Source organism: Oryctolagus cuniculus, chromosome 2 (assembly GCF_051225735.1).
Source record: "Oryctolagus cuniculus isolate XC-2025 breed Fujian yellow rabbit chromosome 2, ASM5122573v1, whole genome shotgun sequence".
Taxonomy (NCBI): domain Eukaryota; kingdom Metazoa; phylum Chordata; class Mammalia; order Lagomorpha; family Leporidae; genus Oryctolagus; species Oryctolagus cuniculus.
In genome coordinates this window covers 203,717,972-203,741,569 of record NC_142868.1, presented here as the reverse complement: position 1 = coordinate 203,741,569, position 23,598 = coordinate 203,717,972, and the positions used below count along the sequence as shown (strand labels likewise).

The 23,598-nt window shown below is 44.4% G+C and overlaps 1 long non-coding RNA gene across 1 annotated transcript; it reads right to left on the bottom strand.

Annotated features, from left to right (window-relative positions):
• Positions 1-2,922: 2,922 nt before the first annotated feature.
• On the bottom strand, positions 2,923-23,270 carry LOC149128220 (uncharacterized). The gene is made up of 4 exons (XR_016229704.1): positions 23,171-23,270; positions 5,331-5,463; positions 4,288-4,339; positions 2,923-3,120 (listed from the first exon to the last, which is right to left on the bottom strand). It is a non-coding gene; the product is annotated as an uncharacterized LOC149128220 (long non-coding RNA).
• Positions 23,271-23,598: the final 328 nt, after the last annotated feature.

Below are 23,598 nucleotides of genomic sequence, written 5' to 3'. Positions count from 1 at the left end.
GCAAGACATAGGCACCAGCAAAGACTTCTTGGAAAAGACTCCAGAAGCACAGGTAGTCAAAGACAAAATAAAAAATTGGGATTGCATCAAATTGAGAAGTTTCTGTACGGCAAAAGAAACAGGAAAGTGAAGGGGCAACCGACAGAATGGGAAAAAATATTTGCAAACTATGCAACTGATTAAGGATTAATAACCAAAGAGATCAAAAAACTCCACAACAACAAAACAAACAACCTACTTGACCTATTTTTTAAAAAATTATTTGAAAAAATTTTATTTGAGAGGCAGAGATACAGAGACAGAGGAGAAGGGGGGAGGGGGAGAGGGGAAGGCTAGGGAAGAGAGCAGACAGAGAGGGAGAGGGAGAACAAGCAAGCTCCCCATCTATGGTTCACTCCTCAAAAGCAGTTTGGACTGGATGAGTGGTAAACCTGGAGCCTAGAACTCCATCTGGGTGCCCATGTGGGTGGCAAGAACACACTCAGCTGAATCATCATCACTGCCTTCTGGGGTGTGCAGCAGGAGGAATCTGGAGGAGGAGCCAGAGGCTGGCATCAAACCCAGGTACTCTTATAAAGCACATGAGCATCTTAACTGACATCTTAATAACTGGGCTAAACACCCACTATCTATTTTTAACAGTTCATAGTTTAGGTGTGTTATAAAATGCATACAGAAAATATTATTTTTAAAATTTATTCTGGAACTCTCCAATTGACATAAAGTCATTAAAATGTTTATATTATCAGTGATCATTTATATATTTGACTTATTTTTATCATTTCTGCTTTATATTTACTATGTTCATTATCTTTTTCCTTGGTTACTGTTACACAGGTAAAGTTACTATTTTTTCATTGCTGTTATTCAACTATCTATTTCTGTGGCTTTTATTTTCATTAAATATTAATTATGTTCTTAACAGTGTCAAAATATAATAAATATTTCTGACTCTGTGTGTTTGATGAGTGTGCGTATATTTGTTTGAAAGGCAAAGAAACAGAAAGAGAGAGCTCCCATCTACTGGTTTATTCCCCAAAGGCCAGGGCTGGGTCAGGCCAAAGCCAGGAGCCAGGAACATAAAACAGGCCTCCCCAAAGGTGACAGAAACCCAATTATTTGAGCCAGCACCTGCTGCTCCAGAGAGTCTGCAATAGAAAAAAGCTGGAGTCAGGAGCGGAAGCCAGGACTCAAACCCAGGCACTCTGAAGTGGGGCTGAGGTGTACTGACAGGCATTTTAAGCACCAGGTCAAGTGCCCATCCTTTATTTTATTATCATGAAACAAAAAACTTCTGAATTGTCTTCATACCAATCTTGTTTATATACTCCCTCACTTTGCCATTTATTAGTACTTTCCAATAATATTTTCAAACTTTCAAATGTTTGTCTTCTTTTTTAATCATCATTCATCATTTAGCAAAGAATAAAGCTGAACACCCATCTCCCAGCATATGCTAAACTCCCAGAAGTAAACACAGGTGAAAGGTTTACGATGCTGGCCTTTGTACAGGCAAAATCACAGCAACAGAAGTAAACTAACAGGGGGGCTGCACCAGAAAGCTTCTGCAAAGCAGAGCACTCAACAAAAGGTAAGTTATATAATGGAGGAAAATATCTGCAAACCATATATATGATAAGAGATTAACAACATATAAGGAACTCATACAACTAAATAGCAACTTAGACAAAACCCAAAAACAAATAACCTCACTAAAAAAATGGACAAAGGACCTGAATGGGCATTTCTCAAAAGAAGACATGCAATGGGGAGCAGCTATATGAACAGGTGCTCAAAATCACTAATTATAAGAGAAATGCCAAGTGAAGTAATGAGGAGATGCGCCTCACACCTGTCATGATGGCTACGGCCAAGATAACAAGTCTAATCAAGGGTGTGGAGAAAAGGTAAATGTGCCCATTCTCAGTGGCAATGAAAATTGGTAGAACCATGTTGGAAAACTGTATGAAAACAGAAAACTCAATTTCCCTCTTTTGAAAACAGAGCTAATATATGATTCAACTATTCCACTACTGTTCATATAACTAAAGAAAATGAAATCAGTATCTCAAATTATTATTCACAGAGGCAAGATATGGAATCAACCTAACAGTCCATCAGTGAACAAACTGATAAAGAATATGTGGTATATACACACTGGAATATTATTGTCTTAAAAAAATAGATACTGCCACATGCAGCAACATAGATAGACCTGAAAAACATGACGCTAAGTGAAATATGCCAGTAAAAGAAAGAAGAATATCACCTGATCTCACTTACATAAATGATCTAAAAGAATGCTGAATACACAGACCCAGAGAGTAGAACAGTGGTTATTGGGATGTGGGGGGTAAGGGGTGGGGGGCAGGTTGGGGGGGATGCAGGTCAAAACATACGAATTTGCAGCTAAGCAGGATAAGTAAGTCTTACAGATACCATGCACAACAGAACTGTAGTTAATAACACTGGAAATTTGCTATTGTAGATTTTGGGTACTAATACTTTACAAAAAGGAAATACTGAAGGTGGTAGATATGTTAAATTGCTTACCTGTAGTGACTGTTTCACCACAGATATATTTCTCAAAATGTCATCATTTCTATCTCAAATTCATGAAATAGAAGAAATCACTCCAATTTTAGCTATTTATCTGTTTCTCATTGCTCCTTCTACCCTACTCCTTCCTCATGAGGTCAAAACTTCCTTTTGTTAAAAGAGCCTGCATAGCCTTAAGAAGTTTTTTTCCTGTCAATACTTATGTGAAAAACATCTTCATTGCATCTTTGCTTCTGATAGACACAAAATTTCAAGTGGATGCTTATTTTCCCTCAGTATTTTGAAATTACTCTTCCACTGTATTAGATAATCTACTTTTTACTGCTAAAGCTGATAAAATGATTTTTGTGTAACCTCACTGAAAGATCTTGGCATATCCTCAAAGTAGGTAAGTGAAAAACATTAAATAAGGGTGAATGGAGCATTTTTTAAGGTGGCAATTTAGTGATGGATACAGTGTCTTATCTTGCTGCTGTTGGTGTTGTCAGCAGACCTCCTTCTTTAGCTCCTCTCAGTGCTCTGGGTGACAGTCACCTTGGCACAGGTCAGTCCCTTGGGTGGCTAGAAGAGAGAAGTGTATCCCATTATCATCTGAAGTGGCAACATGGGAACACTAAGGTTTTTTCAGTCCTACGTGAGTCAGCTCCATATCTCCCCATGGGGTTTACTGAGGCTGATCAGACTTGACTCACAACGTGGCCTTGGCCTCTGACCAAGCTCCTGATCCCCAGCCTTCTACAAGAATTTTCCCCAAGGGCCCACTAAGAACATCAGGCTGCTACACTCCATGTCAAAGGCGGCTTACTGCAGAACCAGCCGGTGAAGCTTGGTGCCAGGAATGGTTACAGACAACAGTAATGGTGATAAGAAGGGGGTTGGAAGCTAGGTCGTCTTTGTGTAGCTTGAAATGAGGAATGCACTGTGGTTATAGGTGACCTCCAGGAACAAGGCTGTAGTTCAATGGCTTGAACTCCCACTGATGGTGAAACAGAATGTTTCATTGCCAGAAGAGAAATTTGACAAAAAAGGGACAAACAGTAACAACCAAAACAATGGAGTTGGGGAGCCATTCTGTAAGGTCCATAAATGCTTTAAAGCTGATGAGGAGCTGAGAGCTATTAACATGGTGTGAGAACCAGGTAAGAAATAGAGGGAAGAATGCCAAGAGGCTCTTGTCTCCACTAGAGATGGGCAGAAAAGGCTGGGACACAGACTTCAATGATTTTCTAGTGATTTTTTAACAAATTACCACCCTCTTAGTGCCTTAAACAATGTGGAGTATTACTCTATGATACTGGGAGATCAAAACTAAGAAATGGGTCTCAATGGGTTAAAAACAATGTAGTATGTTTCTTCTGAGAATGGCGAGCATGATCCATTCCTTTACTTTGCCCAGCTCCTAGAGCTGCTCCCTCCAAATTCTTTGCCTCACTGTCCACTTCTTCCATCTTCAGAATCAGCAACACTGTATTACTCTGATCAATTTCACACAGACATATCCATCCATGATTCAATTCTTCTGCCTCCCTCTTCCAATACTAAGAACCCTTGGGATTACAATGGGGCCACCAAAAGAATCCAAGATAATGTCCCTATTTTAAGGTCACTGGTTAGCAACTAAGGTGGTAGGCTTAGTTACCACCACCAATTTGCATATAATCTACCATATTCACAGAATCTGGACAAGGATGTGGATACCTTTGTGAGGACGATAGACATAGGACTTACTTGTCAGAGTAGTCAAGTCCAAAAAGACATCGAGCTTCCAACCAACCCAGATCTGCAATGCCAACATGAGGATTCTTGTTAAGAATAGAACCCTTAGCCAGCGCCACGGCTCACTAGGCTAATCCTCCACCTGCGGCGCTGGCACACCAGATTCTAGTGCCAGTCAGGGCGCCAGATTCTGTCCCGGTCGCTCCTCTTCCTGTCCAGCTCTCTGCTGTGGCCCTGGAAGGCAGTGGAGGATGGCCCAAGTCCTTGGGCCCTGCACCAGCATGGGAGACCAGGAGAAGCACCTGGCTCCTGGCTTCCGATCAGTGCAGTGCGCCGGCCACAGCGCACTGGCCACAGCGGCCATTGGGGGGTGAACCAACGGAAAAGGAAGACCTTTCTCTCTGTCTCTCTCTCTCACTCTGTCCACTCTGCCTGTCAAAAAAAAAAAAAAAATAGAACCCTGACACATGGGATGGAGGCATTTCATTGAGAAATCTCTGAAATCTTGGATTTTCCATGTTCCCAAAGAGTTTAGTCCTGCAGAACTGTTCCAGCCCTACTGTTAACAACAGCAAGCACTCTCCCATTTAAATCACAAATACGGCCCCCTGGCAAGACATCTTGCATTCGTTTCAGGATGTCCCCAAATATCCCTACAGCCATTAGATAATGACTGAGGCCATGTCAAGACTGTGATGACCTAGGTCTAACAAATAATGACAAGATTCAGCCAATGTATGCTAATGAAGCCAGAAGAGATCACGTGGGACTTAACTCTGAGGACACTTGATCAAGGGGACCTGGAAAAAGCTTGTGAAAAGAATTTAGTCATTTGGAAGTGGTAGGAGATGCAAGATCCAGCATCCTGGCAAAGTAGTAGAAGATAGGGTAAAATTGCTACCAGGCTATTTTCAAAGAGCAAGGGAAAAACCAATGGCCCATGTTAAGTGAGCTGGAATGCCACAATTCCATGGCAGGCAGTGGAAGGAAGCCCTGAGAGATCCGGGGAAGGAACCCACTGAGACTGATGTGCTACGTAAGAGCAGACCACTCACCAGAAGGAATGCACAAGAAGAGAGGCGCCAACCTCACAAAGGCTTTCAGTGATCGTTGTCTTGTATGGACCACAACTGGTGGTGGGGGATGTAATTACAGGATTAGGTTCACTATTTCTAGAATGACAAGAATCTGCAAAAATAAAAAAAAAAAAAAAAAAAAGAGGCCAGGTGGTGAGCATCATGATCAGAAGCCAGGTGGATGCAATTAACATCATGACTGGCAATGTTCGAGTAGCAGCCAATGAGGCCTGACCTTCAAAATTATGAAAATGGTTTATAGAACAGAGCACTCCTGGGAACCAAGTAGACAGGCAGCCAATCAGGGCACTGCTTGGACCATGAGAAGAGCTCAAGCCTAGATGATCTGGAAGCTGGGAGCAGCAACCTCCTTGTGCAGATTCTAGACTTGAGTCAGTGTTTAGATTAAAGAGACCATGTTCCTAGGAGAAAGGATCCTGAAGCACCAGGACCAGTACATACTGTGTTGATTCCCCCAGCCATTCCAAAAAGGGAAAAAGGAATGCCCAGCTGGGTTCAGAGCTAACAACAATACCTGGGGGTCTACTGTTTAATTTTCACTCTTCTTGTAGAAATGGGACATATCATGTCAGGTAATCAACAGAATCTTGCCTGAGGTCCAGCTGCAGTAGATGCACTGGTCCAGCAGATTCCCCAACTCATAATTTTCCAAGTCTCCTAATATTTATTTGGAAAAGTCATATAGGGCAGCCGTTATGACCTCCACACTGGGGCTTTAGCATGATGGGCCACAGACACAGTAACAGAAAAACAAAGCAGAAGACCTTACAACCCAGACGAAACAGTAAATAAAAGCAACATCTCATGACTGGCAGGGATCAGTGCCACTTAAGGAGGCAAAGTAAGCCAAGGCAGTGATTCCACTGTGTCTCCACAAATCACCAGTCTGCTACTGGAAGACAACAGTAGCACCTCATGAGCTTAACGAAGTCTGACTCTAACTGCAGTGCTGTGCCAGTGACAGACTATATTAATGCGACTGCAGGTGCTTCATAAGAGACCCCTGATTAAGCAAATGTGCCCCTATCTCTGTCAGGAAGGTAAAGTAGTGACTCAGCTCATACCTGAGACTGGGTTTTTTTTCCCAGAAACCTTTTATTTAAGGAATACAAATTTCATGCATTTCATAAGTACAACTTTAGGAACATAGTGATTCTTCCTACTGTGCCCACCCTCCCACATCTCTATTCCCATTCTTATTTTTTACTAAGATCTATTTTCAATTAACTTTATGCACATGTGATTAACTCTATACTAAGAGGTCAAAAAATAGTATTAAAAAAACTGTTCCTCAACAGTTGAGACAAGGGCTGCTCTGCTCAGACTGAGTGGTTTTTGACCACAAACTTTTTTTGGTTCACAGTTCTGGAGGCTGTGAGGGACTGGCAGCTGTTAAAGTTCTTGCTGCATCATCACATGATGTGAGAGGACGAAGAGAGAAGGCAGGAGCTGAACTCAACCTTGTGTAAAGGCACCTATCTCTCACACAGGGATGGAACCCTCATGGCTGCATAACCTCTTAAGGGCCCCACCTGTTAATACTATTACAATGGTAATTAAACATCAGCATGACCTATGGAGAAAACATGTAGTCAAACCACAGCACTCTGAAAGTTTCTATTTACAAGAATTTGACAATCCCACATATTTACACTTTTCATTTAGATCTACATTATCTCTTCTGCCTTCTGCCATGATGTGTCATATTAACCAAGGCCTTATGTTGTCACGTACATTGCGCCAGCAAGAAGTAACTAGACCTTTGCCTGTCTTAGACATTCACATGCACTCCAGTATGTGGTAGATAAACCCTACAAAAAATCAGGAACACGCCACTTCAATGACACTTTGAGGGGTCAAGTGGTCAGGGCATCTTATCCAAAATAAGGGAAAAGATTGTGACATCCTACCTCCATCACAAGAGAAGTATCTAACTTGGTGGATCTCTGGGTTTTACAGCAACATGTCCCATACATCACAATACTGTCTCATCCTATATCCCCAGCAATGCAAAAGAATCCCAGTTTCAAACGGGGCCCTCAGAGAATAGTACTACAGTTCCAGGCTATGGTGCAATCATGACTTAGCATGCTTCAATAAAGACTTGCAACCGGGACTGGCACTATGGCTCAGTAGGTTAATGCTCTGCCTGTGGCACCAGCATACTATTTGATTGCCGGTTCTAGTCCCAGCTCCTCCTCTTCTGATCCAGTTCTCTACTATGGCCTGGGAAAGCAGTAGATGGCCCAAGTGCTTGGACCCCTGCACCCATGTGGGAGACCTTGAAGAAGCTCCTGGCTCCGGATAGGCTCAGCTCCAGCCATTGTGGCCACTTGGGGAGTGAACCAGCAGATGGAAGGCCTTTCTCTTGTCTGTCTGTCTGTCTCTCTCTGTAACTCTACCTCTCAAATTAATAAATAAAATCGTTTAAAAAAACTTGCACCCTATGATCCAACAGAGTATATAGTATGAGAGGTACTAACTGGCAAGAGATCAACACCATGATCAAATCATGTTATCTTCTGGTGTTTTGCAGTAACACCATTTCATATACAGTGCAGAAATACCACTTTTTGAAAAATAACACTTGTAGAGAAAAAGCATCTTACCATGGAGCCCCAAATGACCAGACACCTCAAATTTCTCATCATGATCTACATGCCAACAGATTCACCAAATTTTATAACTGGACTGGCTTTTGTACAGTGGAAGAGCTTTGGCTGAAATGGGAATCAGAAAGACTAGAGGGTGCAAGAAGATGCATAAGCAAATCGTCTTGGGCTGGTGCTGTGGCACAGGTTAATCCTCTGTCTACAGCACTGGTATCCCATGTGGGTGCCAGTTCTAGTCCCAGCTGCTCCTCTTCTGAGACAGCTCTCTACTTATGGCCTGGGAAAGTAGCAGAAGATGGCTCAAGTCCTTGGGCCCCTGCACTCACATGGGAGGCCTGGAAAAAGTTCCTGGCTCCTGGCTTCAGTCAGCACAGCTCTGGCAGTTGCAGCCATTTGGGGAATGAAGCAGCAGATGGAAGACCTTTCTGTCTCTCCCCCTGTCTGGAACTCTACCTCTCAAATAAATAAATAAAATACTTTTTCAAAAAAAGCAAATGATCTTGACTCCCACACTATCATAACAGCATCAGTCCTGCAATTCATATGGCTGTATAAGCAGCTGACAGAGGGAAAAAAAACCCACACTGATTTACAGATGAGGGAGCATAAGATGGCAACGGGAGGGGCTACATTACAGTATCACTCCTGGGAGGCCATGAAGGGTGGTGGGGAGCTTGGGCTGGTTCACATGGGAGTGGAAACAGGCATGACATCATTGTGTTACAGTTTAATGCCCACCTGATACTGTTCATGATGGAAGAAACAGGTGGACAAAGTTCCTTGGCCAACCTGAGGTAGCCAATCACTGTTAGGCACCCTCCTGGGGATGGTGTGATAGGCACATGAATGAGAAACCCATGATGGCAAATGTGGAAGCTTCCAGATCCAACAGCATGAGCATATCTGCCATGCTGACCTAACTACAGGTACTTCCATCTGTGCAGCCAGCCCTCCATAGAGACCCATGCCAAACCCCAGTTTATTGGGATGGACAAACGGACACTTGGTGGCACACTCAGTACAGGGTGTCCTTTATTCTCTAGAAGGAGTACAGTCCATTTGGATAGGAACCAACATTACTGCAAGCATAAATCGGGCTTTCCTGTCTGCAAGGTGTCACCTGTACCACTATAAGAAGTCTAGATCATGGGCTCCATGTGTGCACAATCCCACTTCATGTTGGGTCAGACCAGCACACTCCCTTCACACTGAAGGCAAAGACGTGGGCCCAGCATAGTGTCACACACATCATCTGTGGCCTCCTGGCCTACTTGCACTTGAGAGTGACCTGCTAGAGATACAGACAACAATTTTCAAGGCTGCATACTGTTGGACTTGACACTTTTAATCAAAATGCTTACACAGTGCCATGGGAAGAATATTTAGGTTTGAGAATCAGAGAATTAAAGCAGGAAGAGATCCATCCACCATCACTCCCAGTGACAGCTTCTCATTTCTTCAACTTGGGGCTCTAGGTGGACAGAGCTGCTTCCAAATGGAGACTGCATCCAAGAAGGGAAAGTAAGTACTCTGTTGAACATAACACAAGCTACAGACACTGCTCCTCTGTGTCCAGGGACAGACAACATGAAGCAGACTGGCCATTCTCCAAAGCAATGGACCCTGACCTTCAAGTAGGGAGGAATACAATGGGAATCCAGTGGTCCAAACTGGGGCTTCTCAGTTCTCCCTTGCCCAACAGTGATGATAAGTGGACTAGTAAAGCAGATTGTAAGGGCAAAAGTGACCAGGAGTTTGGTTTCAGGAGTAAGGACCCAATCCTACTCCTAAAAGTTAACCATGATGAGAGCAGCTGTGAGTGAGGGAAGCCTAGACTGAACAGTAGTCTCAGTGATAACCCTAAGGTCAGCTGCAGTGGTGGGCACTCTAGTCTTCCAAATAGGGCCAAGGCAGGCTGCATGGGACATGGAGATACGCCCTCCACGTCCCTTCCAGGAGGCTCTGCTGCTAGCTGCTAGAAGCTGGTAGCAAACGGATTCCGGCTCTCGGTACATCAGGTGCTTCCCTGTGGCAAAGATGTGTTCTGTCCACATACGCACCCATCTGGGTATGGTCACGTTCAGTAACTGCTACAAGGGCCTCACCACTCCAACTCAAAGGGTGCCGATTCCAAGGGCTCATTTTAGCTCCAGGATGCCCACTGGAGTTGTTGGCCCAAGACTGGGTTTTGGATCCACATGGTAAGCACATGGAAAGCCCAGTACTGCTTCCTTCTTTTCCCTCTCCAGGTATACATCCCCACAGCCTTGTGAGAAAGAAATCCCGTGTGCGGGCAATAGCCATGATCTTTTTCACTGAGGAATGCTGGAAGCGTTTTTAGTAAAATTAAGCATAAAAATGAACTTGACACCTCCGATTGTGTTAGCCAATGGAAAAGATTATAATTAGCCAGAAAAGACAAAACCAAAAGGAAGAGGAGGCATTCTATTTGCTAAGGATACAAATTCTTACCAGGAAAACTAAAGTCCAGTGAAAATTTTAAATAGTAAGAAATGTCAAGGAAACTAAGTAAAAATTAATTTAGTGACATTAATACCCTCTATGTGACCAAAACAACTGTGTACACAGCACGGTGAAAAGGCCTTGTAAATGTCAGCGTTTCAACAGGAAAAAGTGATGGGTTGGATGGAGTTTGAGACAGAACGTGATGAGGGGTGGTAAAGGGAACTCTGTCAAACAAACCAGCAAGGGGCTCCAAGGTACAAGGAAGGAGAAGTCACCCCAAGCCCAGACCTGAAGGGCAGGATGAGAGAAAGCACTGTGAGAATGTTGCTGTCACAAGGCACAGCTCCCAAGAGCTGTGGTCACAGAGAGGCTAAGTCGGGGATGGGGCCAGGGAGAAGTACAGGGACCTTTCTCTCCTACCCTGCGGACACTTGTTCATGACCCCTATTTTCCAAAGTCAAACACCAACCAGAGTGAGGGCGTTGGGTAGCAGATGACTGGGGTATGGTGTGGGCCCATGGCTGGGCACACAGAGCAAAATGTAGAGTGGCTGGACAATCACTATGCCTCCCATTCCCACCTGTCTCAGAAGCTATGATACAAAGAACTGTGGAACAGCAAAGTTGCTAGGGTGGTATAGCAACTTCATGACCTGAAAAACTGAAAAATAGGACTGAGGAAGCTAAAAGTCGGGCCACATTCTTGGTTATGAAGAATCAGTATCAGTATGGTTCTAGTTTCTGATTAATGGTCATGAACAAAGAAAAAGATTTAAAAACATCAAAACCAATTTATAGTTATTTGATATAATCAGGATACCATACAAAGTGAGATCTGGGTAGCTCAGTAACTCAATTATGGAAAACACTATTACTTCACATTTATTGAATGCTTCTTTTTGTAAAAAATACTTATGTTTATGTATTTATATTATTGTTCATATATTTTACATTTATATATCTTTTACATTATATATATTATTTATTTTTATATATATATATATATATTTGAAAGGTAGGGAGAGAGACAGAATTTTCTATCTGCTGATTCATTCCCCAAATACCCACAACAGCTGAAACCAGGGTCTCAGAATGGATCTGGATCTCCCATGTTAGTGGCAGGGACCCAAGTACCTAAACCTGCTGCCTCCCAGAGCATGAATCAACAGGAAGCTGGAGTGGAAAGCAGACCAAGGCTGTGATAACCATGTGGCATCCCACGTGGCATCTTAGCATCAGTGCCACATGCATCCCTACTGAGAGCTTCCTTGTAAGAGCAGCGTTCTGAGTATTTGACATACACAGACTAACAGTTATCAAAACAACTCTAAAATGTAGCTGCCATTATCATTCCCACTTCACCGTGGATTAAATTGGTACAAAGGGTAGCTAAGTGACTGCTCAGGATGAGGGAGCTCAGGACTGGCAGAACTGGAATTCAAAGTAGGCAATCAATTTCCAAAATATGAGCCCATGATGTTCTGCTGGTATTGAAAACGATACACTATTTTCTCAATACTTTAACAAAATAAATTGTAAATTGAAAAAATGATTTAAGCTTAAAACAAACAAAATGTGATTTTTATTATCACTCTTTTTTCTTTAAAGATTTATTTTATTTATTTGAAAAGCTGAGTGATGGGAAGAAGCAGGGAGAGGCAGACAGAGAGATCATCTTTCTGCCAGTTCACTCCCAAAATGGCCACAATAGCCAGGATTGTGCCAGGCCAACATGCAGTTCTCGACAAGTACTTCACCCATCCTCTGCTGCTTCCCAGGTACATTAGCAGGAAGCTGGACTGGAAGTGGAGCATCATCCGGGAATTGAACATGTGCAATGATAAGGGGTACCAGTGCCGCAAGTAGAGGCGTAACCATATGTGTCACTATCCTGGCTCCATTATTAGCATTTTTCTTGAGTTTTGATGGAGAAGACCTTCTAAAGTCTGACACCAGAGAACATTTAGCTATTATTAAAATCACAGACAAGGCTTACATCCCTTTCTGCATCAGGGACACGCACAAATGTGTGCAGAGACAGATGATGAATAAGTGGGAGAGGGGTGGATGTAAATCTGTAGACAACTGGTGGCCAAGGGCCCACAAGTGGCTCTCAGACATAAAAAAAAAAAAAAAGCTCAATCCTTCCCATGACACAAAAAACATGAAACACAGAAACACAACTACAGATGGATATAACTCTTCCCACCAGCAGAGTGTGAGTGTTTTGGTCGCACCAAAAAAATTTTCCCAAAATGAGTATAATGTCTAAAAATTGAAGTATACTCAAACTTCAAGGAAGTAATCATACCTCCTACCTTGTACAATTTAAAGTTTGATGAAAGTGTTTAGAATAAGTAAAAAAAAAAAAAAAAAAAAAAAAAAAGTCTGACAAACATCAACACTCAGGGATTTCAAGAATTTGTTTAGAGGTCCTCCTACCTCCTACTCTCAAACAACAGGGACGCTCAGAGGTTCCACCCTCTGCAGATGCGCACAGGTGCCATTTTTTGCGATTCCCAGCCCAGGTACAGCAGGCTCATTACTCAAAGGCTTTCCAGCTCTGGCCTTCTCAATCAGGGTCAGTGTGCACATTTCCACACATTCAGATTTTTGTCACTCCTGTCTCTAGCTATACTGAATAGTTTAGCACAGACCATTTAAAATTATTCTGGCTTCTGAATTCCCAGGACTACCCATAGCTTCTTGGCCTTACATCTCTGATGCTCACAAACTGTAAGCTAATCCACTGCTTCTCCGGATCCTAACTTTCAGGCAAGAGAAAACTAAGTTGGAGCTCCAGGAATGATTTGCGCACCTCACAATCATTGAGCACAGTCAAACCAGACCATGAGACTCTGATGAAAAGTTGTCTTCTTGGAGGTGTGGTTCTGAGGCCAGGGCTCTGCCAGGCACTTGGCTAAGCCATTAGGCATAATTAACACGTCTCAGGGTCTCCTTGTGTGAGGTTACCACTCATGCCCAGAGACCAGAAACAGCCAATCCAGAGCCTTGTTCCTCATAAATACATGTTGACAAACTGATTTAGAAAGAGAGAACATGGAAGTACACACATGATGGCAGGCTTGCATTTTTTTGGGATCTGAGAATTCTGTGGTTTGGTATAGACTTCTGTATTCTGAAGGAAGCAGAAGCATATGATGATGCGGAACCTCATTCGAGATTCTGCTCCTTTCTTCTAACACTCTTCAGTTTATATGCTTACCATACTCTTCCTCTGTGACAATCATTTTAGTCAATGATACAGTATATGCCGATACCACAGGGAAACTGCTGCCCTCTGAACTAGAAAGACAGGTGGACGACAGAATTACAAGCTACTGGAACAAACCTGTGCATGGACCTGCAGGAGTGACAGGACAGGACAGCATGGCCTGTGATGGACAAACTGCCGGAAGCTGGTGTGGACAAGTCTGAGCTAAAAATGCAGGACTCTCATCATAGGGAGCGTTTCATCCCCAGGAGGCCTGGTGGGCTCCACAGTGAAAAGTCCTGAAGCTCCTGATAACGGGAGGGGAAGCAATCGTTTTGAAACATATCAGAGCACAAGGGTCCTCCTGACACCACCACCACGCCGTACCAGAGCCTACTTTGAGTTATCAGAGCTCTGCCGACAGGAGAAAGGAATGCTCCCCCTACAGCCCCTCAAGCCATGGTCACACCACAGGATCACTGGTGAAGGTCACAGCCTAGAGACACAGACCCACTACAGAGAGACCTACTCACTGGACTGAAGAGTGCTTCCATCCCTACATCTGACCGCCACATCACCAAAGGCAACACAAAGTAGTGTCTGTTACATAGTACATCATGTACAAGGAGCTATGAGCAAAGCAATGGAATTTACTCTTACTGCACACCATCTACAGAAATGAACTCTGCACGGATCAAACACTTGAATGTCATCACTATAAAACTCAGAGAAAAAGCAGGGATAAATCTGTGGATTTGGCGACAATTCTTATACATGACATCATTAACAAAGAAAAAAATGTCATTCTCAGAACAGGATAAAACTTTTCCAAATCATTTCTCAGACAAGGGTTATGTATAAAGAATACATAAATAATACTCGTAACTTGATAATAGACAAGTAACCAAACTGAAAACTTGTCAAAAGATCTGGATAAACATTTCTCCAAAGAAGATATACAAATGGTAAATATGCAGACATAAACATGCTGGACACTTTCAGTCATCAGATGAATCAAATCAATCCACAATGAGCTACCACTTCCCTCCTATAGCATGGCTAGAGTAAAACAGTTGGATAATGACAAGTGTCAATCAGCATAGGAAAGTTAGTACCTCATACAGTGCTGGGAATGTGCGATGGTACAGTCTGGCATTCTCCAAAGGGCTGACATGGAGTTACCACATGACCAGCATCTTAACCCCTGGGCCTGTGATTATACTCAAGACAAATGGAAGCACATGTCTTCCATATCCACATACACAAGTTTTAGAGCCTAACTATTCATAAATGCCAAAATCTAGAAATAACCCAAAAGTTTGCTATGTGACAATAGAATAAGGAAATATATTTCCACAAATAGTTTATCATTTGCCACAAAAAAGAATGAAACATTGACACATGATCCAATGTAGGTAAACTTTAAAGCATTATTCTACATGAAAAAAAAAAAAAAAACCAGCCATGAAAGACCACATGTTATCTGATTCCCTTCCTAAGAAACATCCAAAACAGGGAAAGCGCACAGACAAAGGTACGCCCTTGCTTGCTTAGGGAAGTGGAGGTGTGAGGACAGTGTGTGACACCCAGAGTTCTTACTGAGGTGATAGAATGCTCTAAATGCTACGATATAATAGATCCCCTAGCTGTGACTATATTTAAGACCATGGGCCGGCGCCGCAGCTCACTAGGCTAATCCTCCACCTTGCAGCGCCGGCACACCGGGTTCTAGTCCCAGTCGGGGCACCGGATTCTGTCCCGGTTGCCCCCCTTCCAGGCCAGCTCTCTGCTGTGGCCAGGGAGTGCAGTGGAGGATGGCCCTGCACCCCATGGGAGACCAGGAGAAGCACCTTCGGATCAGTGCGGTGCGCTGGCCGCAGCACACCGCCCGAGGCGGCCACTGGAGGGTGAATCAACAGCAAAGGAAGACCTTTCTCTCTGTCTCTCTCTCTCACTGTCCACTCTGTCAAAAAAAAAAAAAAAAAAAAAAAACATGGAACTGAACATTTTCAATGAGTGAGGTGCATATTTTGTGATACAGAGTCATAGATCAATTGTATTTTTTAAAAATGTTTAGATACACGGACCCCTATACACATATATCCCCTGCAGTACAGATACAGCCACATGCTAGAGTACCCATCACAAAGAGACATAAGCTCTTTTTTCCACTGAATCAAGATTTTCCTATTTGAAACTGAGAGGTGATTTTCTTCTTGATGGTTGGCATCTATGAATGATTAAAAATAAAACTAAAATTTGAGAGCCAGACAGATGTGTTTGAACTGAGTCAGAGCAACTTTTGTGAAGTTTGCTATTGTATTAATCTCTTGCCTTTGAATCTATACCCTGGATCAAGGACTATTTACTTGATTTTTAAGATGGCATTTAATGGGGCCAATTTGAAACAATCATCTGTAGAGTTTATTAAAATGAATCTAGAAGCCCCTAAATGAACTTATTCAAAATTGACCAATGCCTATATGAGATGATGGGTGTTGGGGTGATGAATGACAAACACAAAGACCAAAATTCCTTAAACTGTGAAATGTACCTTTACTGTGAAAAATCATTAGATGTTTACTGTGTCACCTTGTGTTGCCAGTAGATGTTTCTCAGTGATACAAATCCCATCTCCAGGGGGTCAACACCCGTGACACAGGATATGATCCTTTAGCAACTCTGGTAACCTGCTTGGTGTGCCCATTCACGTTCTGCTCAGAGAAATGAATGCCAGGCTCTTTTAACTCAGTGTAGGACAGTCATTCATGTCTGTACACCGCAGTTGCTTACTGAACCCTTGCCTGACTGTGGGCCACTTCCAGGAGCTGAGTATACAGTCGTAAACAGCACTGTTTTGTGAAATTATCGTGGAGTAGAGGATTTCAGGGAAACAAACAATAACTAAATAACTAAAAATTATCTGAGATATTGTTATGTGCAGTTGTTTATGTATTTTTTTTTAAATTTGAGAGGCAGACAGGGAGAGGCAAGTAGAGAAAAAGTTCTCATCTACTGGTTCAGTCCTCAAATGTCCACAACAACCAGAATTGGGCCAAAATGAAACTGGAAGCAGAGACCTCAATCCAGGTCTTCCATGTGGGTGGCTGAGACTCAATTACTTGAGACATCACCTGCTGCCTCCCAAGTTCTGCAGTGGCAGGAAGCTGGAGTCAGGATCTGGGATGGGTATCAGAACCAAGCAGTCCAATATAGGACACAGGTGTATTAACAAATATGCTAAATGCTTACCCCAAGGTAAAGGCTCAGAAAGTACCTGGGGTGGGGCTGCAGGTGGAGTTAGGGGGTATCTATATAATATTGAGAGATGAGGGAGGCCACACTGAGGGAGAGATAGGTCTGTGTGCAGGTAACGTGAGAAATCAACTCTTATTTGTTCACACTGCTTCTTTTCCAGAACAGACTCCCAGTTAACTCTGTATCTACTGAAGACTTACTCCAATTCAATTTTGAATTAGGGAATTCATGAGAAGAGTTCATAATTTACACCATGCCCTATATTTTTTGACTCTGTTTGATGTGCCAATAAGAAACCCTTGTTTCCCATGGGTTTAACTAATCACATTACAGTAAAGTCTTGCTAAAATATTTAGTGATAAGGTGTTGCAATCATCCTGGATACTGTCTCAATTGATATTGGCTTCTTCTGTTTTCTCCCCAAAGTGCCCAATAAATAGACAAAGCAAAACTCTCCAAATACTATCCCTTAGAACACCAGACCCAAGAAACACAAATACGTTTTTGAGGAAAACATAGATCAAGTAAGGTTTTCAGAGGTTGATTCAAATGCAGTTGATCTTTGCATTTTGTTCATTTTGTCTTTTCCCTGCTGGGCATTTCAGAGCCTTTACTGCACCAACTGCTCTGGAATTTACCTGAGGAGATGATGGGGTCAAGCTCTTACAGGTTGCCTTGGTGACAGAAACACTGCTTTTAGATCCAGACAAGTTGGGTATTTTGGAAAACAGTGATGTAGATAGTCTTTGATTCATGCCTTCACTTTTTGAAACTCACCTCAGCTGAAACAGAGGCAGCAAGATATTAACAGATGATTGTGCAGCTGTATTTTCTACTTCTGTAAAACAACGACCCCCCTGTCAGGCCTGATGTCATCACAAAGGTGATAACAGAATCAAACAGGAAATTTAAGCATGCACATTTATTATAATCATCTCTTTAAAATAACAGACAGAAGTAGCCTGTGCTACAAGCCTGTCTGGTAAGTCAGTAAAAAGGACTGGATCAGGTGGTCTGTACACAGGCGGCTGCTAAGCCTGACTGGACAAGTGTCTATCAGACAAGCACTGACGGAACAGCTGACCCAGGTGTAGAAAGTCCCTTCCCTCCTGGAGATTCTGTTCTATGAATGAAGCAGATAGCAAGTGAGCAGGCAGGAAAGTAAGGTGAATTTTAATATCCTCAGTGACACAAAACACAGTGAGAACAGGAAAGGATCAGGGTGATGAGAAATGGAAAACATATTTCGTAGGGTTTCTCAGGAAACCTACTTTGAGGAACTAATATCTCACAGCATCTTAGCAAGCAGGTGATGGAGAGGTAGTGAGCCCTGGAAGTGTGTGGAGAGACCACAGAGTGTGATGACCTTGAAACAGGACAAGGATGTAAACAATAAAAATGAAAGTGACATCCAACATGCAACAGTTTTAGGCACAGCATAGGATAGCAATGGGATCCAAGTTTACACTGAGAAAGTAACAATGTCAATGTGTCGCTCCCCCTCTTCGTGGAGGAGCGACACTGAACCCTGCCTAGGCTTCATACCCGAGTCACCGCACCATTATGTCGCGCCCCCTCTTCGTGGAGGAACGACACAGGACCCTGCGCTGTTCCTCTGTCTGCTCGGCCCTCCCCGGGTTTGCTGCTGGCTCCTCCTGGGTTGGCCACCGACCCTTCCACCTCAGTGGAAGGGCGGCTCCCCCTGCCACCTTCCCCACTTCCGCGGGGGAGCGGCACACCGCCGGCCAGCTCTCTCGGGGGCTGCTCAGGTGTTCCTTCAAATAGATGTTCCTGGTGCATGGTGTCTCTCTCCTCCTTTATAGTCCTCTTCCACCAATCCCAACTCTGCTACCCACACGCCGAGTACGCTGCTCTCCTCCAATCAGGATCAGCTCCTGCTGTTTATTGGTTGAACTGGAGGCAGCTGTGTAGAAGCTGTTTCCTCCTCTCCCAGCGCCATATTGTGGGAGAGCAGATGCATAGAATAAGTCTTAATTCCAGTAACAGTCTAGTCCGAGTTGCTCCCCACATCAATGGTTTCATTGATTTTTTTTTTACTAACCAATTCTCTAACTACTGGACTACACTATTGTATAAAACTGATGTAAATCAATAATTTCTATATTCAATTTTTCCCTGAGACATTGGAGGCAGATATAGAGTGTGACTCATGTCTCTGCCAAAAGATCCATCCAATTGTAAAAACAAAATAATGTCATTTCCATCAACATCAACATCACAGCAACAACAAAAATAATATGATTAACAAAACCAGAGCAAAAAGGGTACATGTTCATAACTTAGATGCCAGCTTAGACATGGCTAAGTTGATGTGCAAGGGGTGATATTTGACACAGTGGTTAAGGCACTCCCTTGGAATGCCCACATTCCATGTTGGAGTTCCTGGGTTAGAGTGCTGAGTCTGCTTCCAATTCCAGCTTTCTGCTAATACACAGCCTGGGAGGCTGCAGGTGATGCCTTAAGCCCCTGGATTCCTGCCGCTGATGTGGAAGACCTGCAGTAAGTTCCAGATTCCTGGCCTCGGCCTGACCCAGCCCTGCCTGTTGCAGACATTTGGTGAGTGAACTAGCAGATGAAGATCTCTGTCTATCTCTTTCTGCCTTTAAATAAAATGCGAGTTAAGTATACGCACATTCATCTATTTCTAACCCTGTCAAAATAAACATAAACTAAGACAATAACACTTGAGAAAACTGTTTTCAAACCAAAATCCTTATGGCATACTTAAAACAAAATTGTACCAAAAAAAGCTAAAGTTAAATCCATGAAACAAAAAAAAAAGAGAGAGAGAGAGAGAGAGAAGTTAGACATCATTATTACTGAAAATATCCTCTTGCAAAAGACACCACAGAGGGCATGAAAAGGCACGTTAGATAGGGAGAAAATCTTGTCAAAATGTAGCTGATAATATATTAGTATTCGAAATATATAAAGAACTTCCAACACTCAACACTAGGAAAACACAACAACCTAATGAAAAAAATGATCAAGAGGTCTCAAGAAACAACTCAAAGAAATTGTGAAGATGGAAAACACAAATAACATGCTCAACAGCACCTGTCATTAAGACACTGTGGAGTCTCACACAGCAGGGCATAGTTACACCTGTTAGAATGGGTAGAATCCAAGACACTGACAAAGCCTAAACACTGGCGAGGGCATTGGACAAGAAAACTTAATACTAGTAAGGGTGCAAAACAGGCACTCTCATTCGTGTAGTGGAAATGCACATTGAAATAGCCCCTTTGGCACTTTCTTACAAAACTAAAATACTATTGTTTAACTCTATTTTTTATTTTTTTAAAGATATATTTTATTTATTTGAAAGAGAGTTACAAAGAGAGCAGAGCCAGAGCCAGAGCCAGAGCCAGAGAGAGAGAATCTTCTATCTGCTGGTTCACTCTCCAAATGACTGTAATGGCCAAAGCTGAGCTGATCCGAAGCCAGGAGCCAAGAGCTTCTTCTAGATATCCCACGCAGGTGCAGGGGCCCAAGGGCTTGGACCATTCTCCACTGCTTTCCCAGGCCATAGCAGAGAGCTGGATCGGAAGTGGAGCAGCCAGGACTCGAACCAGCACTGCAGGCCAGGGCTTTAACCTGCTGTACCACAGTACTGCCCACTTAATTCTATTTTTTAAAAAATATTTAGCTGACATGGAGAGTGGTAATGAGAGACAGTGAACACTCCCACCCACTTGTTCCTTCCCCAGATGTCTGCAATGGGTGCGGATGGGAGAGGCTGAAGCCAGAGCTGGGAACTCTGGGTTTCCAGGTCTTGCACATGGGCAGCAGTGACACAGTCACTCCAGCACGACAGCCCCTCCCACAGTCCACACCAGCAGGAAGCTGTAATGAAGCAGAACCAGGACCTATGGGACCTGGGTGTCCTAACTGATGCTTCGCCCACTAGGCCAAACATTTGTTCCTAAACATACTCTTTTTTTTTTTTTAATTTTTTTATTTTTGACAGGCAGAGTGGACAGAGTGAGAGAGAGAGACAGAGAGAAAGGTCTTCCTTTTGCCTTTGGTTCACCCTCCAATGGCCGCAAAGGCAGGAGCCAGGTGCTTCTCCTGGTCTCCCATGGGGTGCAGGGCCCAAGCACTTGGGCCATCCTCCACTGCACTCCCGGGCCACAGCAGAGAGCTGGCCTGGAAGGGGGGCAACCGGGACAGAATCTGGCGCCCCAACCGGGACTAGAACCCGGTGTGCCGGTGCCTCAAGGCGGAGGATTAGCCTATTGAGCCACGGCGCCGGCCCCCTAAACATACTCTTGACATGATTTAACAGTTGTGTTTCTAGGTGTTTTTCTAAAAGAACTGAAAACTTAAATCCACAGAAACACCTGCACATGGATTACATGTTACAGGTACTTCATTCAAGAGTGACAAAACTTGGAGATAAGCAAGATGTCCTTCAGTAATGACAGATAAATAATCCCCACACCTCCAGAGGATGGAATATTATTCAGCACTAAAGATAAATGTGGAAAGACACAGAGGAACATTAAACGCATTCTAAGAAGCCAATCTGCAAAGGGTATAGACTGTAAGATTCCAATTGTGTGGATTCCTAGAAAAGGCAAAACTGTGTGACAGTAAAAAGATCAGTGGTTTCCAGGGGTCCAGGTCAGACGGGGACAAATGAATGGGTGGAGCACAAAGGATTTTCAGGGTGCTGAACTTACCAATATTAAATCATAATGCTGGGTGTGTTGCATATCAGACCCACAGAACTCCGCAACACACAGAGCAAACCCTAACAAACCAGGGACTCTGGGTAATCACAATGTCTCAACATTAACTCCTCAATTGTATCCATGCACCTCACTCACCCACAGGCTACTCACTGCAAGCTGTGGGGGTGGGGCTGCAGGGGCTTGGGGGGAAGGGAGGCATGGGAACTCTATACTGCCCATTCAATTGTTTCATAAACTTAAAAACTGCTCTACCCAGCCACTGCTGTGGCATAGCAGGTAAAGCTGCCACCTGCAGTGCCCACATCCCAAATGGGCACTGGTTCGAGTCCTGGTTGCTCCACTTCCGATCCAACTCTCTGCTATGGCCTGGGAAAGCAGTGGAAGGTGGCTCAGGTCCTTGGGCCCCTGCACCTGCATGGGAGACTCAGAAGAAGCTCCTGGTTCCTGGCCTCAGATCCTGGTTCCCGGCCGTTGCGGTCATCTGGGGAGTGAACCAGCGGATGGAAGACCTCCCTCTCCCCCTCCCCGCCTCTCTGTAACTATGCCTTTCAAATAATTAAATCTTATAAAAAACTGCTCTAAGAGGTCTGCTTTTGAATTAAAAATAAATAACATCACTGTGATTCCAGAAAGACCCTACTGATTTGTTGTAAACATTACTGTAACAACATTTAAAAACTTTTTAATCTTGTGATATTCTCTCATAATACAAAAAGAAACACAGAAGACACGTAATCTCAAAAGGTTAAACTAGTGACTTTATCACATGTCTACCATCTGCATTTCTAGTCACAGCTTTCTACAGTTTTTGTTTTGTTAGTAGTTTCCAAATAAAATCCAAGCCATGCCTTGTCAGCTCAGTGCCAGGTCACGGGAGCTCCAGTGTCGCTCCTGCCACCGCCCACCCCGGCTCTTATTTGCGGTCTCACTCTGGCACTTCCAGTCCTGTAAAGAACCCCCCCACCTCCCCAAATTCTAACCTAAACCTAAACCCGTCCCCCCACCGGTCCCTGTAGCTTAAATCTGACTCGTGCCCTGGGGAGAGGGACCCCGAGCTGACCCCAGCTCCCGGGCCTCCTGGCACCAGCCCAGGAGCTCTGTCACCGTCCGCTCTGCCGTGTGACCCAGCGTGAAGCAGACCAGGCGCCCTGCGGACACCTGCAGTGACCTCCACGGGCTTCCAGACTGGCCTCGCTCACCCGCCCCCGCCCCCTCCCACAGAACCGCCCCGCGACGCCCCCGGGACCCCGCCACACCGAGGGGCTCTGCCGGCAGCCTCCCGGGGCCTGCGACTGCCCTCACCCGAGGCTCAGGCGGTGATTCTAGATTTCCATTCGCGTCCTCCGCGCCTCGGGGGCCCGGATTCCCCCCGTCGGTTCCGAGGCACCCAGCGGAGCCGGGTGTTGGTGCCGACCCCACAAGAATTCACCCCACGGGGAAGGAATAAACCAGGCAGCCGCGGGCCGCCCACGCAGACCGCCCAACACGAGGAGCTGCCCGCAAACTGAAAGAGAAAAACCCAAAACAGTACCTCACGGGGGCGGAGCGGTCCGGCCACACCGTCCACCGGGTGGAGAGGAAAGGCTCGGCCCACAGGCGCCCCGCCGCAGAGAGCGGTCTGCGAATTTCCCGCCTTCTTCGCCTTCTTATAGGGAAGGGGGCGGGGCCCCACGCGGATTGGCTACCCGGGCAGGGTCTGAGCATGCGCCCTGGTCCAGTGTGGGACTGTTGCATCCTGGGAAGGTGGCCGTATGAAACTGAGCGTCGCTCTGCGGGAATTCGAGAGTTCCAGCTGGAACGGTGTCTTTCCTGAGTGGGTACCCATATCACACGCACCAGCATGAAGCCAGTTCCCGGACGCCCGCCCTGCTCCGCCCGTGGTTGTAGGTTCCGGCCGTGGAAACTTGACAGCCCCACTGCGCCCAAGAGGCCTTCTCAGCCTTTCCATGCCCACTCTGC